Source organism: Pelecanus crispus, chromosome 4, assembly GCF_030463565.1.
Source record: "Pelecanus crispus isolate bPelCri1 chromosome 4, bPelCri1.pri, whole genome shotgun sequence".
NCBI lineage: Eukaryota > Metazoa > Chordata > Aves > Pelecaniformes > Pelecanidae > Pelecanus > Pelecanus crispus.
In genome coordinates, this window is record NC_134646.1 from 72,582,790 (window position 1) to 72,595,828 (window position 13,039).

The window sequence follows — 13,039 nt, forward strand, 5'->3', positions numbered from 1 at the left end:
CAGTCACGAGCTCTGTAGCTTTCCCCTTGTCAGAAACTATTTTTAGATTTACTTATCCCAAGAGAAAAGAAATTGGATTCTGTTCCCACAAGGATTCTGTTGCTTGGAAAGGACAAATTGCAATTTGTGAACCTCCTAACTTTTTAGTTGCCTCTGGTTCTGCAGTGGTTTTGCTTTCTCTGTTGTATTTTGGTGGAGTCAGTACAGGATAGGTTTAAAACAGACCATGGTGCAACCTTTGTGCTCTTGTAACAGAGTATTGGAGGTCTGTATGCTTTGTTTTGGAGGAATGTGTTATTGCTGAAGACTGTCTTAAAGTGAAAATGGCATCTTGAGATGCTTCTAAAATATAGATTAGATTGCTACGTAGCAAGTGCTTTGTGCCCAGGGGACAGCCACATTGCACAAAGGATAATTTCTTTTGCTTGGCAGTATTTCTTTCTGTGAGAATGTTTCACACCAAAACCATGAAGGGTCTCTAACCTGCTACCAGATGGTGCATACTGTTTGCAGTTTGGGGAGTTTGATAAAACTCCGTGTTGCAATGTGGCATCTTTGAGAAGGAAGTAGAGAAAACACTGGTAGGAGAAAGCAGTCCATCCGAGTTTGTGCAGCTGGAACGAGAACAAGCAAGAGTTGCAGCACTGGGCGGGAGCACTAAGAACTGGTATTTCTAGCTGGCTTGAAGGAAAAGCTGAGCAAAAGAGAAAACTCAAAAGGTGAGTAGAGAGGTGGAGTCAGATGGACAAGAATGAATTTTTATGTATGGAGTAAGAAGTTTTGAATTAAGAAGTCCCATCCCTGCAGCCACTTTGCAGTGAGAATATCACTGCCTGACTGCAAGAAGATGTATTTTGCTTTTGCGTTTCCAAAATCAAATATAGTATGTCATATCAATAATTGACATTGTCTAGTGCTTTTCGCAGCGAGACCTCTGTAGAAAATTACCTTGAAAGAGGATCTCTTTCTGTATCCTAAGAATTTCCTACGCCAGCCCGTAGGTCCATATTGAAGAGGATGTTTTGAGTTGTAATAGCAAATACGGTCTGATAGTCCTAATGCTGCCATAAAGCTGGCACAATTGGAAAACAGCAGCTACCCCGTGACTTTGAAGAACAGGTGGAAACCGTGACATGACTATTGAGCCAATAGTATTTCACAAGCAGCAGACGCCCAGCCATAGCTATTGCTCATAAATATCCATAGCCAGCATGCTGAGGGTATGAATAAGCATCAGTCAATTGGCTACTAGCAAGCACTGCTGAAGTGCCGTTATAATCGATGTAAATGGCATGCTCTTTAAAAAAAAAAAAAAGTTAACCAACCTGGCATAGTAAAATCAAAGGACTTCTAATTGTTATTTATTAGAGTAGCTATTCTGCGGTTCAGAGGTGCTGTTCAGTTCATCTCACGAACTTGAATCACTTTTGTTTCCAGAAGATGGAGGTAACTGCTCAGGACTTAGTTTGGGTTTGTTCAGTGCAGAGATCTCTCTGTCATTTGACTCCTGCACAATATAAAAAAAATGAAATGATAGTAGCATTTAAAGTTTTGAAGGCATTACTGTGGTTTTTGGATGATTTAAGTGCATTAAATCTATACAAAATTTAACTTGCTATTTTTATGTGGGTATATTTTCTGTGTGTACATAGGAAAATGATACATCACATAATTAAGTCTAAGTTCAAATAACTCCCCCTCAAAAAAAAAAATCCTCTGCTTATCTTGAGACTTATGATCTAGTTTAGTTAGAACTGAAAATAATTTAATTGTTTAATTGTTTAACGGAAGTTGTTTAAAGAACTTCACTAGGAAGGACTTACCACTTGCTTATTACCTGTTGCCATTGAGCACGTGTAGTGTTTTTGTGGTCTGAGACTTTATCTGCATTCTCTCATACTCTTTTTAAACCTGGTCTACTAGGTGTTTTGCAGTTTCTTGAATTCAGAGGTTGGGCTTTAGAACAGAGCACTTGTGCTTTGTTTCCATGGCTTCTTCAGCAAGCCCAAATAGGCTTAAACTCCTGTTGATAATTTTATAGGGAAGTAATTGCTACACATGAAGTCTTCCCAAAACATCTAAGTGGCATATACAAGAGCAAGCCAAATTTAAGACAAAATCAGTGTGAAGCAAGTGGAACTGGCCCCATAGGCCATTTGCTTCTGGAATCCACTTTTTTCTTTCCTTTCATTGTCTTCCCCACTGTGGGTAGCTCCATTCATACGTGGACAGCTGCATTCAATTCTTGCTGCTCACTTCATGCCACTTACCGACCCCTCATAATCCAGACCAGAGGTTAACATATTCAAGCTCAGTGAGGAAAAATGTAGAGGCATATAGGTAAACAGAGTCCCACATAGTTGTAAAACTCCATAAAAATCTCCAGTCTCCATGTTTTGGAGTGTGTGCTGGGATTTTGGATATTTAGCTTTCTTGCTAAAGAGCTTGTTTGAGAAGTGATACATCAAACACACACAAAAAGAAATGTAGATGGTCCTGCTTGTACAGAAGGCTTAATAGAAAGCAAGCGAACGTGAGCTTTATAGGCAGATTTGAAGGAGGAAAATGTGATAGCTTGGGAAATGTGTTCCAATGACAACTGAAGGGCCTTAGATGCAGCTATTTTGTAATTCAGTATGCTAATGACTTCAAAGTGACCTGTGCTCCACTGTGCTGCAAATAGATTTCTTTGTATTGGTACACACAGGCTTGTGCTTTCTGGTCCATAGCCTTATTCATTAATCCTTACTGACATCTATTATTGCATTTGCTTTCTCTAAACAGTTGGCTTCCATCTCTGTTATTAAATCACCATCCTAGCAAATAGATAAAAATTACCTTTAAAACGCAACCTAGGGCAGACACAAGCTAGTGACTCAGACATTCTTTTTTCTGAAGACAGTAGTCTTTAGACTACTGTTTAAATATAATTTTTTTTTTTTTTTTGTAGTTGATATTCACATGTGTGTTCAGATCTGACAACAGTTTTGTTCTCTTGGTGAGGGAATTTTTCCTGGAAGGTTACAAAAGCCCATTAACAGAACGGCACAATGCGGTGCTGAGGAGCGTGCATGCATGAACTACAAGTCTGCCGGCTTTTTGTGAAGCTCTGCAGGGGGCAGTATACTGAAATAAAGCCTTTCAGGCCCTTTTAATGTAGTTCTGACCTTCCACTCTATATTAAACAGATGACTGGAACCAGAAAGATAGGTCATTGTGATTGCAGTTAATATTTGTAAGGACCAAAGCAGCTCTCAGCCTTTGAGGTAGAAGGGAATCGTCTTAAGTGTGAAAATGTATCATCACAAGAATGGGGAGGATCAAAGGAAGGCCAGCTGGTGCTCGGACATCTTTTCATAACCTTTATTACAATGCTAGAATACACTAACCTCAATGGGAAGTCCATTCAATTCATGTATTTCAAATAGATAATCTGTATTCTGGTGAAACAAAGAAAGCTAAAAAAGCCCCTTCTAAAAAGGGGGTGGTCGACACAAATTTGCCTATGATTTAATCATATTGGTTTTCTAAAATCAGCTTAGCTTTTTCCATGCGAATATATGAATGTATGAAATGCTTATTTTGGAAGTGGCTGAAAATTTGTAAATTTAGGTACAGAGAGTTCTAGCTGATTTTACTGTGTTCTACTTCCACTTCAGAATAAAGGCCCTCCGCATTTTCATTTGCCCCACACAAAAAGTAAAGCACAATATTTCAGGGAAAAGCTATACAGAACAGCCATAAGCATTAAATCATCCAGGAGGTATGTAGATGTGGAGTCATGAAAAGGCCAAGATTAAGGCTGACTAGTTTTGACAAATACCAAAATTTAAGCTTGGGCTTCCAGGGAACATCATACCACTGTAAGTATATATGAAATTAGCAATATCAAAGCAGAAAATCAATTAAGATTGCTGTTTAGAGGTAGGCTGTTACAGTTAAGTCCTGTGTCCACAGGTTGAGGGCTGCGCTACCAGATCTGTGCTAACTGGATAGGGAAAAGCAGTGGGACTGTAGGTATAGACCAGAGGCGAGCACTTCTGCCGTGATATTTTTTAGATGGGGAATGCCAGAGATCACTAGAACGTCAAAGTTCAAACTCAAGTGTTAAATGGTTTAGTCATTACTTTCAGATTTGGATTTCAATCAATCACTTTCTGAATTTGTTCCATGGATCCAGGATGGGGAAAGTATCCCTTCTACTTGTTGAGCAGGGACTTGCTTCCAACCAACTTTATTAAACGTTTTGTCTGAAGATTGACACCTATGTAAGAATTGCATTATTTATGAAGTTAGGTCTTGACAGGAAATTCAGCAGTCAGTCTCTTAATACTGCAAAACACCAAATAGACAAAAGAACATCGCCTTTTCCTACCCAGAAAGCGACGGCAGACAGTCATCACGTCAGCTGAGTAATGAAACAGGTCTGAGGGGTGCTGAAGTTCTGACAGCTTCAGGAGATGCAACAACTTCGTTTCAATCCAAAGGTCATTAAAATCATTCCTAAGTTCTAAAGCTCAGAAGAAAAGATATTTAATTTCTTTTTCTCCAAGTAATTTGCATGTCAAATCTCTCTGCCTCTCTCATCCGTGCTCTTTCCCTCTCTCTCCTGTCGGTGATGTCTCTCTCAGCAGCTGTCTAGTCATGAATCACTCCTGTCATCTGAAGCATATTTTTAACACTTCTGGACGTGCTCTAAAAGCAAATGCTGTTAAGCAAACAATTTGCACTGTTTTTCCATACACTCTCTTCACTTCCCAAAACCTTTCATAATCATGATTTTAAAAGCTGGGTCACAGGGGAATCAGGTACTGGAAAATACAACCTTTTGTATTTGTGAGAGTATCATAATGTTACATCAAGTTCTCATGTAATGCAGATCTGTCTGACTTGCAGAAGATGTGAAGTTGCCTGAAGCTTGAGAATTTCACTTCATTAAGATTCATATGAATGTTGCCTTTGGTTTCACTCATTGTAGTCTGCACCCTCTCAAGCTCAGACTTCAGTTCGAGTTTAGGAATTGAGCATACAAAAAGAAAATCACTGTCAAAGCTTAGTTCAGCTGCTGTTACGGTAAAGTAGATTAGATTACACCCTGTTTGCTTCAGAACAGGTATTTTGCAGCCTGAAATGCAGAACGTAATCATGGAGCCTGATAAATTATTTGTCTTGTAATTATGAGTTTCAGACCTACCAGAAAAAGGACATTGACCAAAAAGGTTTTGCTCTTAAAAGCTTTTCTGCTTTTCTCGTCTCTTCTTTGGCAGAAGGATGCCCTCTGGGGCCTTAAGGGACCCAAGGATCTTCCCTAGGTGCCTGGAAGGCCTTTGGAATCATCCAGTAACAAGTCAAATAGGGAGAAAAGTGTATTTTGTTCTTCTTCCGCTGGCTAGTAAGTGACTTTTCTGGTAATTCGAGTATTTGTCAGGAATAAAAGTTGTTGAGATCCAGATCCAAATGATTACATTGGCACATGGGAACAGGAATCCTGATTGTACCCAGCTAGAAAGAACTTTCCAAATAAAATGTGGCTTTTCAATACCTAGGACCAAGTTAGTTTTGATTTTTCCAAAGCCTGGAAGCGATAACCCTAAAGGATGCTTTTGACTGAAGTCCTAATGCAAGTGTTACACAACAGTATTTATGAGCCACGCACTTCCACTTTGTGTTTGCACCTGGAACTTCTGGGTTTCTTTCTTGTTGCTTTGATGTCACATCCCTTTGTGGTTTTTAAGTGCTCAGAAGAACCCTAGTGTGACAAAATGCTAAACAATACTCAAAGTCTACGACATAATTGTATAATATTGTGACATATTGTGTAATGTATTTCTGATAAGGAGCGCTCTCATTTGTGGACTGCAATATGGACGAGCATCTTGAGCGCTCTGACTGTCCTGCATATATGATTTGTCTTTGTTCGTAACCTGGCTGTAGTGGAACCATCAAAGAGTTAATCACTTCTGAAAGTTTTGTTTTAAACAAGGAAGCTTTGACAACCACCATTAATATCACCACTATTCAGCAGCTTAATTATAAGATTTGTGCGATTTGCTGTTCTCAAAGGTTCTTCCCTCTGAAGATGTGATTAGGTAAAACCGACCATTAAAAGGGGTTAGCCCTTGGTATTGCAAGGAAAGCCTGACACATTTTAAGTGCCTAGAAATCAGAAGAGAAAAAGCATTTCAAAATATTTGTAGCCATTGTTTTTAAGTCACATTCATCATGCTTTAGGATATACCCACGTGATTTTTGAATGTGTGGTTTGTATTAAGTAATAGGTTCCTTCATCTCTCCCTTGTTCCTCCGTGAATTTAGGTTAAGCACTTTATTGTCTCCTATCAATCCACTGGACCAAGTGTCTCTGATGCATCGTCACTAGTAGGTCGGACTCGGAGTCACCGGCGGAGCAAAGCCGCTTGTCCGCCGGGTGGCAGTGACAGCCCGAGCTACAACGGGGACGCGCCCGGGGAACCGGGCTGCGCCTTCACCGCTAGCCATGAACCTCGCTCCTTCGCGTCAGGCAGCGATAACGTGTTAACTGGTTTGCTATCTGCACCGTTAACAAACTGTAAGGAAATCATTTCTTACCCCAGGCACACCTTCCAAACAGAGCCGGAGACAGCACTGCCAAGAGCAGCCAGAGTATGCCCGTGCTTCAGTCTTGTGGATATTGTGATGTGTGATATAAATATCATTAGTTTTATAATGCGCTTTATCGCCGGGTGTTTTGCGAACATGTGCTCCTACCTTATGCCACAATACTTTGCAACTGTTCCTCTTGCTGCAGGTTGTTACACAGAGTAGGGCAGCACCCCAGCACTCATGCAGCGGTCCCGTGGGAAACGCTCCGACCCCATGGCGGAGCGCTGTGGGCTCTGGGGACCTCTTACCGTTTCCTGATACTGTTTTCTAAAGAAACCCTTAATTACTTCTTTCACTTAACCTGAAAGGATGCTCAGCACACTACATAGTTTTAACACTACTCTGCTTTGAACTTACTGGTAGCCACCTTTTGCCACTCTGCGATTGTATGACGCCCGCCTGCCAACTCACCGACTAACTTAGGAAGTCATTCCCCACTAATTCTCCCTGCAGAACAAATGTCTTGGCTTCTGCTTCTGGCAAGGATCTGAAAGTATTGCACAGCTGCATGTATTCAAGCTGAAAGGGCAGGGATCAGAGAAACCAGTCAAAGCATAAACAGAGAGAAGTTGCCTGTGTTCAGAATAAAGTATGAGTGTTTGGAAATTGCAAGATTGAAATTGCTTAGCTGTACCCTCCCCAGAATGGAGGAGAAAAGGTCAAAAATAAAGAAAAACAAATCTGAAAGTGGTTCCTTTAAGAGTAAGCAAATATTCTCTTAAAAAAAAATGTACAAAGCCAAAAATCTAAGTGAAAAATATGGATTTTGGTCCTTACATGTAATTTCCAAGAATGTCTTGATATGGAGTTGCAGTGTTTGGCTTTGTGATTTTGACTGTACAGGTTAGTAATAGATGCAGATCAAACACTACCACTGGTTTTAAACCTCCTTACAGGTCTGGCAGCAATAAAGGTATCTATAAAGTGTTATGAGTCAAACAGTATGACTCTGTCAGTACTCTAGCTTTACAACCCAACCACATTTCATTGCTTTACCATTTGTGGTAAGGGCTGTTACCACTTTAACTGGTATTCCTGTGTTGTTACTACCTGTGACACTGCCAGAAGAACAGCAGATTGCCTAAACTGAAACAGAATGTGCACCTCCCTCTCGCTTCAACAGGGATTTTACTGCTATAGCATTTTCAACTCCATTCAGTAGTATTTTTCCAAGTGAATCTTAACTAAATGTAAATGTGTTTATTTATGTGTTAGTTAACTCTTTGAAAGCATATTGCTATCTGTGTTTCCTGAGTGCACAGCAGCTGATAACCACAAGTGCTACACTTTTTTATCCTAAGTATTTTAAGTACTCAGCTCTACCAGAACTGTCAATTGCTTTACTAATAGACAGGTTTGCAATAGAGTTCTGTTAAAATACTGCTCTCCAAAAACATTCTAAACCAACTTGAATCAATTATTTTGTAGAAAACAATTACTTTCCAAATATTTTTAATATTTTGGTACTAGTAGTGTCTTGGTAACTGGGTTTTCTTTAATCTAAATGAGTTACATACATTGGACAAGGCTGTTAAGGATATTCAGGCTCTTTGTTAGATTTGTAAAAGCACTTCAGTGTCTCAAGAAGACACCCTCCTGTACCTACCTATATACAGGTACCCATAGACATCTGTAAAAATATCTTTAAAAGTTGGCTTTCAGTTTCTAGCTGAGCTGGACATTGGTGTTCTTTAGAGTTTGTGTATACAATGTAGGTTGGGTTGGTGAGACTACTGAAGGAACACATGAACCATATTTGCTATCCATTTGTAGTCGATACCATTATTTAGGCTTGACATGAGTGTAATTTTTCCCAAATGAGAGGAAGAATAAGCTTGATCAGGATGATATGTCTTTATACAAATGGAGCTGCCATTGCACTATGGTGTTCTGTGGGCATAACGGTAACTGGTTTTTAAAAAAAAAATCATGTCCCAAACTGACATAGTTGTAGCCTGAGCAAAAATCGTGTTTTGACCTGGCTTAAACTTTCTCTGAAATTCCATGAATCAATATGCTGATCCTCTAGAAAAATGTCTTGAGTGAGAAAATAATTAAAAGCCTCTACAAATGAAGATCACAACTTTTCCCCAAAAGCAAATATTAGAGACTTAGACTTACTGAAGCTCGACATGATCTAGTTAAGAAATAATGTCTATACAGATTAAAATTTATTCCCCTGCAGTGGGAAGAAGGCAACCAGTCCCTGCTGCTGCTACTTCTAGAATGTTTTATAATATCCATAGCTGCACAGTAGGACTAGATTGGCAGAACAGATAGGATAGCTCTTGAATGGCTGATGTCCTCCTTTAGTAGTAGTGATAGATACTTCCTTGTCTTTGCCAAGTACTTCCTTATGCAGCACTCCTTTTTGACTTCCTAGTAGTTAACATCTATGTACGATAATTGGAGATAGATGAAAACAACAGACTACTGGGAAAAAACAAAAATATCCATCTGCTCCTCTCTGTGTCCGGCGAGCTGTTGCTTTATGATGACTATCTGCAAATTCTTCTTTTGTTAAGGCCAGTTGGATAGAGTTCAGCTGAGCAAAACGCAGTTAGGCGTTTGGGAAAGTATTAAAATACACCACTTTGGACTTCTTTGTAGGGATTATAACCTGAAAATTGTCACTGAACTACTACCATGAATTAGCTTGGCCAGGCCAACACTGCTGAAAAATCGTCCTTCTCTGTCTCTCAAGCCTCAGGCCTGATTTGCTTTTCTTTTGGAATTCAGCTTTGTCTATAATGCAGAATGGAGCAGGGAATTGTTAGTTCATCTTTATCCAGTGCTTTGAAGATGTAAAGTATTTTTGGAAACTGCTTGGTACATTTGCCCATATTCTTCCCAGGCAAAGGAATCTAACATTTGCTCTCCACAGCCTGCCCTTAGCTGAGAATTCAAGGAGCTCTCGCTCCCCTTCTGTTCCCACAAGGCAACTGGATGTCTTTACTGCCAGTTCTGAGTGAAGACACCAATTCAAGAACCCAGTTTATGGAGAGTCCTGAATATGTTTGGCAGGTTTCCTCAGCAGCTGTACTTTAACTCTCAGTGGGAACCCTATCTTTCTGGAATTGTTCCTCACTTGTCATTTTTATTTTCTATTTTTCACTGCATCTTCATTTTGACTAATTCTTTTTCAAATGTGCACCACGTTTAGAGATTTGATTGATTTAAAGTTTGTAAGTACTGGGTTTAGATGTCTTAGCATCTAGGGTGCTTAATGCCCTCAGCTGCAGTTTCCTAAAGTAAAAAAATAATTTCCTAAAATAAGTAATTCAAATATAGTGGTGACAATGCTGTGTATTTCACAGAACACAAATAGGTTTTTTAAGTTCTTAGATCTCTTGCTGTGAAGTACCAGGAATCCTGTGGCAGTCAACATCTGTGCTGTCTGGATGTAGCTAGTCTTGGTTTTCATTTTTGCAGCTAGCAGAGGAATTATTCCTGTGGCAACGAGATCCTGCAGGGTTAATACTATTTCTTTGAAGTTACTACTGATACTGCTTGCTATATCTTTTTGTCACCATTTTTCAAAGTATCTTCTCTTGCATGGATTGTCAGTTTAAAGGAACGCAAAATGGGTTAGCAGGATAGGAAAACCTGCTGTTCTAAAGCCATGATAAAGCTCTAATCTTACAAATGAGTGTGATATGCAGTGCACATAAGCTGTGAATGAGGTTTTGCTTTTATGGTTCTTAATAACAGGCAAGACTTGCGCATGTAAAACCCTTTCCATCCAGCATATAAAACTAATGATATTATATGTTAATAGCAATGTATTTTTAAGTCAAGAGGACCCTTCTGACATTAGTTAGCTAATTACACAGTTCTACTTCATTCATGGAGTTACTCTATTTCGCATGGGAATGGTTCAAAGTTGTGCCAAGGGAGGCTTACACTGGACTTTAGGAAGCATTTGTTTACCGAGAGGCTGGTCAAACACTGGAACAGGCTTCCTAGAGAGGTGGTCGATGCCCCAAGCCTCTCAGTGTTAAAGAAGCATTTGGACAATGACCTTAATACCATGCTTTAACTTTTGGTCAGCCCTGAAGTGGTCAGGCAGTTGGACTAGATGACCATTGTAGGTCCCTTCCAACTTATTCTATTCCATTGTACTCACTTCATTGCTTTGCTCCACCTACCCTGAAAAATATGAATATAATAGTAAGCACAGTACCTTGCAGTTTAGTAACATCTCTGTTTGCAGTTGTTTTTCCGTGTACCGTATTTAAAGCTTTATATAAAAAAAAAATTACTTACAGTGGAGAGCTGCTGCAGTCTAGGCACCTAATTCTCATAATTCATTAGATCGTAAAAGGAATAATTCATCCTTTCAGTAAAGGTAGCTGGCTCATTCATGACTTGCTTTGCTGGCTCCCTCTTACTCTTTACTTGTTAGTCATCTGGAGTGAGCAGATGTTTTGTATATCCCCCCCTCTTTGTCTTTCAACATTTAGATATCTTTGTAAAGAAGAAGCATATTTAGGAGCCACAAAACAGCACATACGAGAACTGCCATAGTCAATAAATGAAATCCCTACAGATTTAGGCTCCTCTGTCATTTGGCTGTTTCAGAAAACTTTTCCCATTATACTGCATCCTTCTCCATTCATTTCAGCATTTCTTCTCACCATGTATTTAGATATCAAACAACTTTTTAAAGTGCTGACCTAAATTATCAAAAGTGGTCATTAATTTCCTATGCCTCAGATTTCAAGTGCTCAAACTGAGAGTGGATCTTCAATAGCTGGCTCCCCTTTGCTTTCTTGAAGCCTTTCAGTTTCCCTGCTAAAGACTGAGATACCCCAAAATCGCTTGGTGCTTTTGGCAATTTCAGTCAGTAGATGTTGAAGTGAAAGTGACGTCGTCTTAGAATTCTATCACAAGTACAAACTGAATGAAAAAGCACAGACACAAAGATACAGACCTTTGAATTTATGTGTACATTAGAAAATGCCTGATTGCTTTTTTTTTTTTCCCCTAGACAAGTTCTGTTTGCAAACTGAAACACAGCAAGATCAGTGCCATGTGCAAAAACTTAAATGGCAGCTTTTGAAAAATTGCCCCGTTAACCTGATGAGTTTCTAAGTACAGTAAGATGGAAAGCTTTTTTTCCCCCATGCTATGTAGGATTTTGTCCTAACAGTTTTTTTTAAAGCTACCCTGCTGTTAAAATAATTTAACTGCAGTGTTTTGCGTATAATTTGTCCTATATTTCTTTTGCTTTCTCTGAGGAGTTACATAACTTTTTCCATTTCTAATGAGTTTTCCTAAATATAAATTGTGATGTTATATTATGCACCTCCTTTGTCTCCAAACCAATTAATTTGAAGTGGTTCAAGGCCAAAGAGAAGTCCAGGATTACATCCTAGCATTCCTGGTAAAAGGCTTGTTTATGCACTTTTTGTTTTAAACAAATGGTTCAGTGGTTAAGTCAATCTTCTGTTGAAATTGATCTTATCCTTTAAATTCATGTAATACTCTAAATTAATAGAGGATCGTTTGGATAGCTGCATGACCTTGTGTTACTTAGATGCTGTTTAAAATCCATTTGTATAAATAGCCAAAACATTATTGTGCTTTCCTAAATCAGATAACTTTAGCCATTTAAATGACTGTTTAAATCATAAGCAGGATTAACCTGCGAAGAGATCAGTAAAAGATCAACCTCACTTTACCCCTAAAGCAGTGCTTCCTTGCCTTTAAGTATATCCCATCATTGCTGTCCCCCCAAATCCCTCCGCCAGAGCTCTGCCTCTTCATCATCAGGACCGTCACCTTTCTGCCCCAACTTAGCAAAGCAGTGGGCCTGGTAGCTGGGAATAGCAAAGAGGCCTGGAGAAGAACTCGTCCGTCAGCACTGCCTCTCCCTTTCTCCCCCAGACCCAGAGCACTCATCTCCCCCACTGCATTTTGGCACTTTCTCTTCACTAAGAGATGAAGCTGCAGGGCTATAGACGGCGTGAGCAGGTACAGTACATAATCTGCCTTGCAGCACAATTTCTCCCTCCTGCTGCATCTGCAACTCAGAATACTGACTCTCAGAGCAATCCTTCTGGCTTTTACCGTGCTGTATTTTACGTGGGTATATCACGGATGCTTGCTTCACCATTTGAGAAATGCTGCTGTTGAGAATCTGAGTGCTTAGAACTTCCTGTGTCTCAGTGTTATTCCAATGTGTGGACTGGTTTCCTTCTGAAAAATCTTACTTAGATGTCTACATATGAATTCAGGATGATTAACATTAGGAAGCTAGGCTTGAAGAACTGTTTGATGTTCTAAAGAATTTCACAGCTTTCCAGTGACCATTTCTCAATTTTCCCCAAAGAAGAACTCAAATCTCCTCCTTTTCAGTGATTTTAGAAATAACAGCTATGCATTCTTCAATATC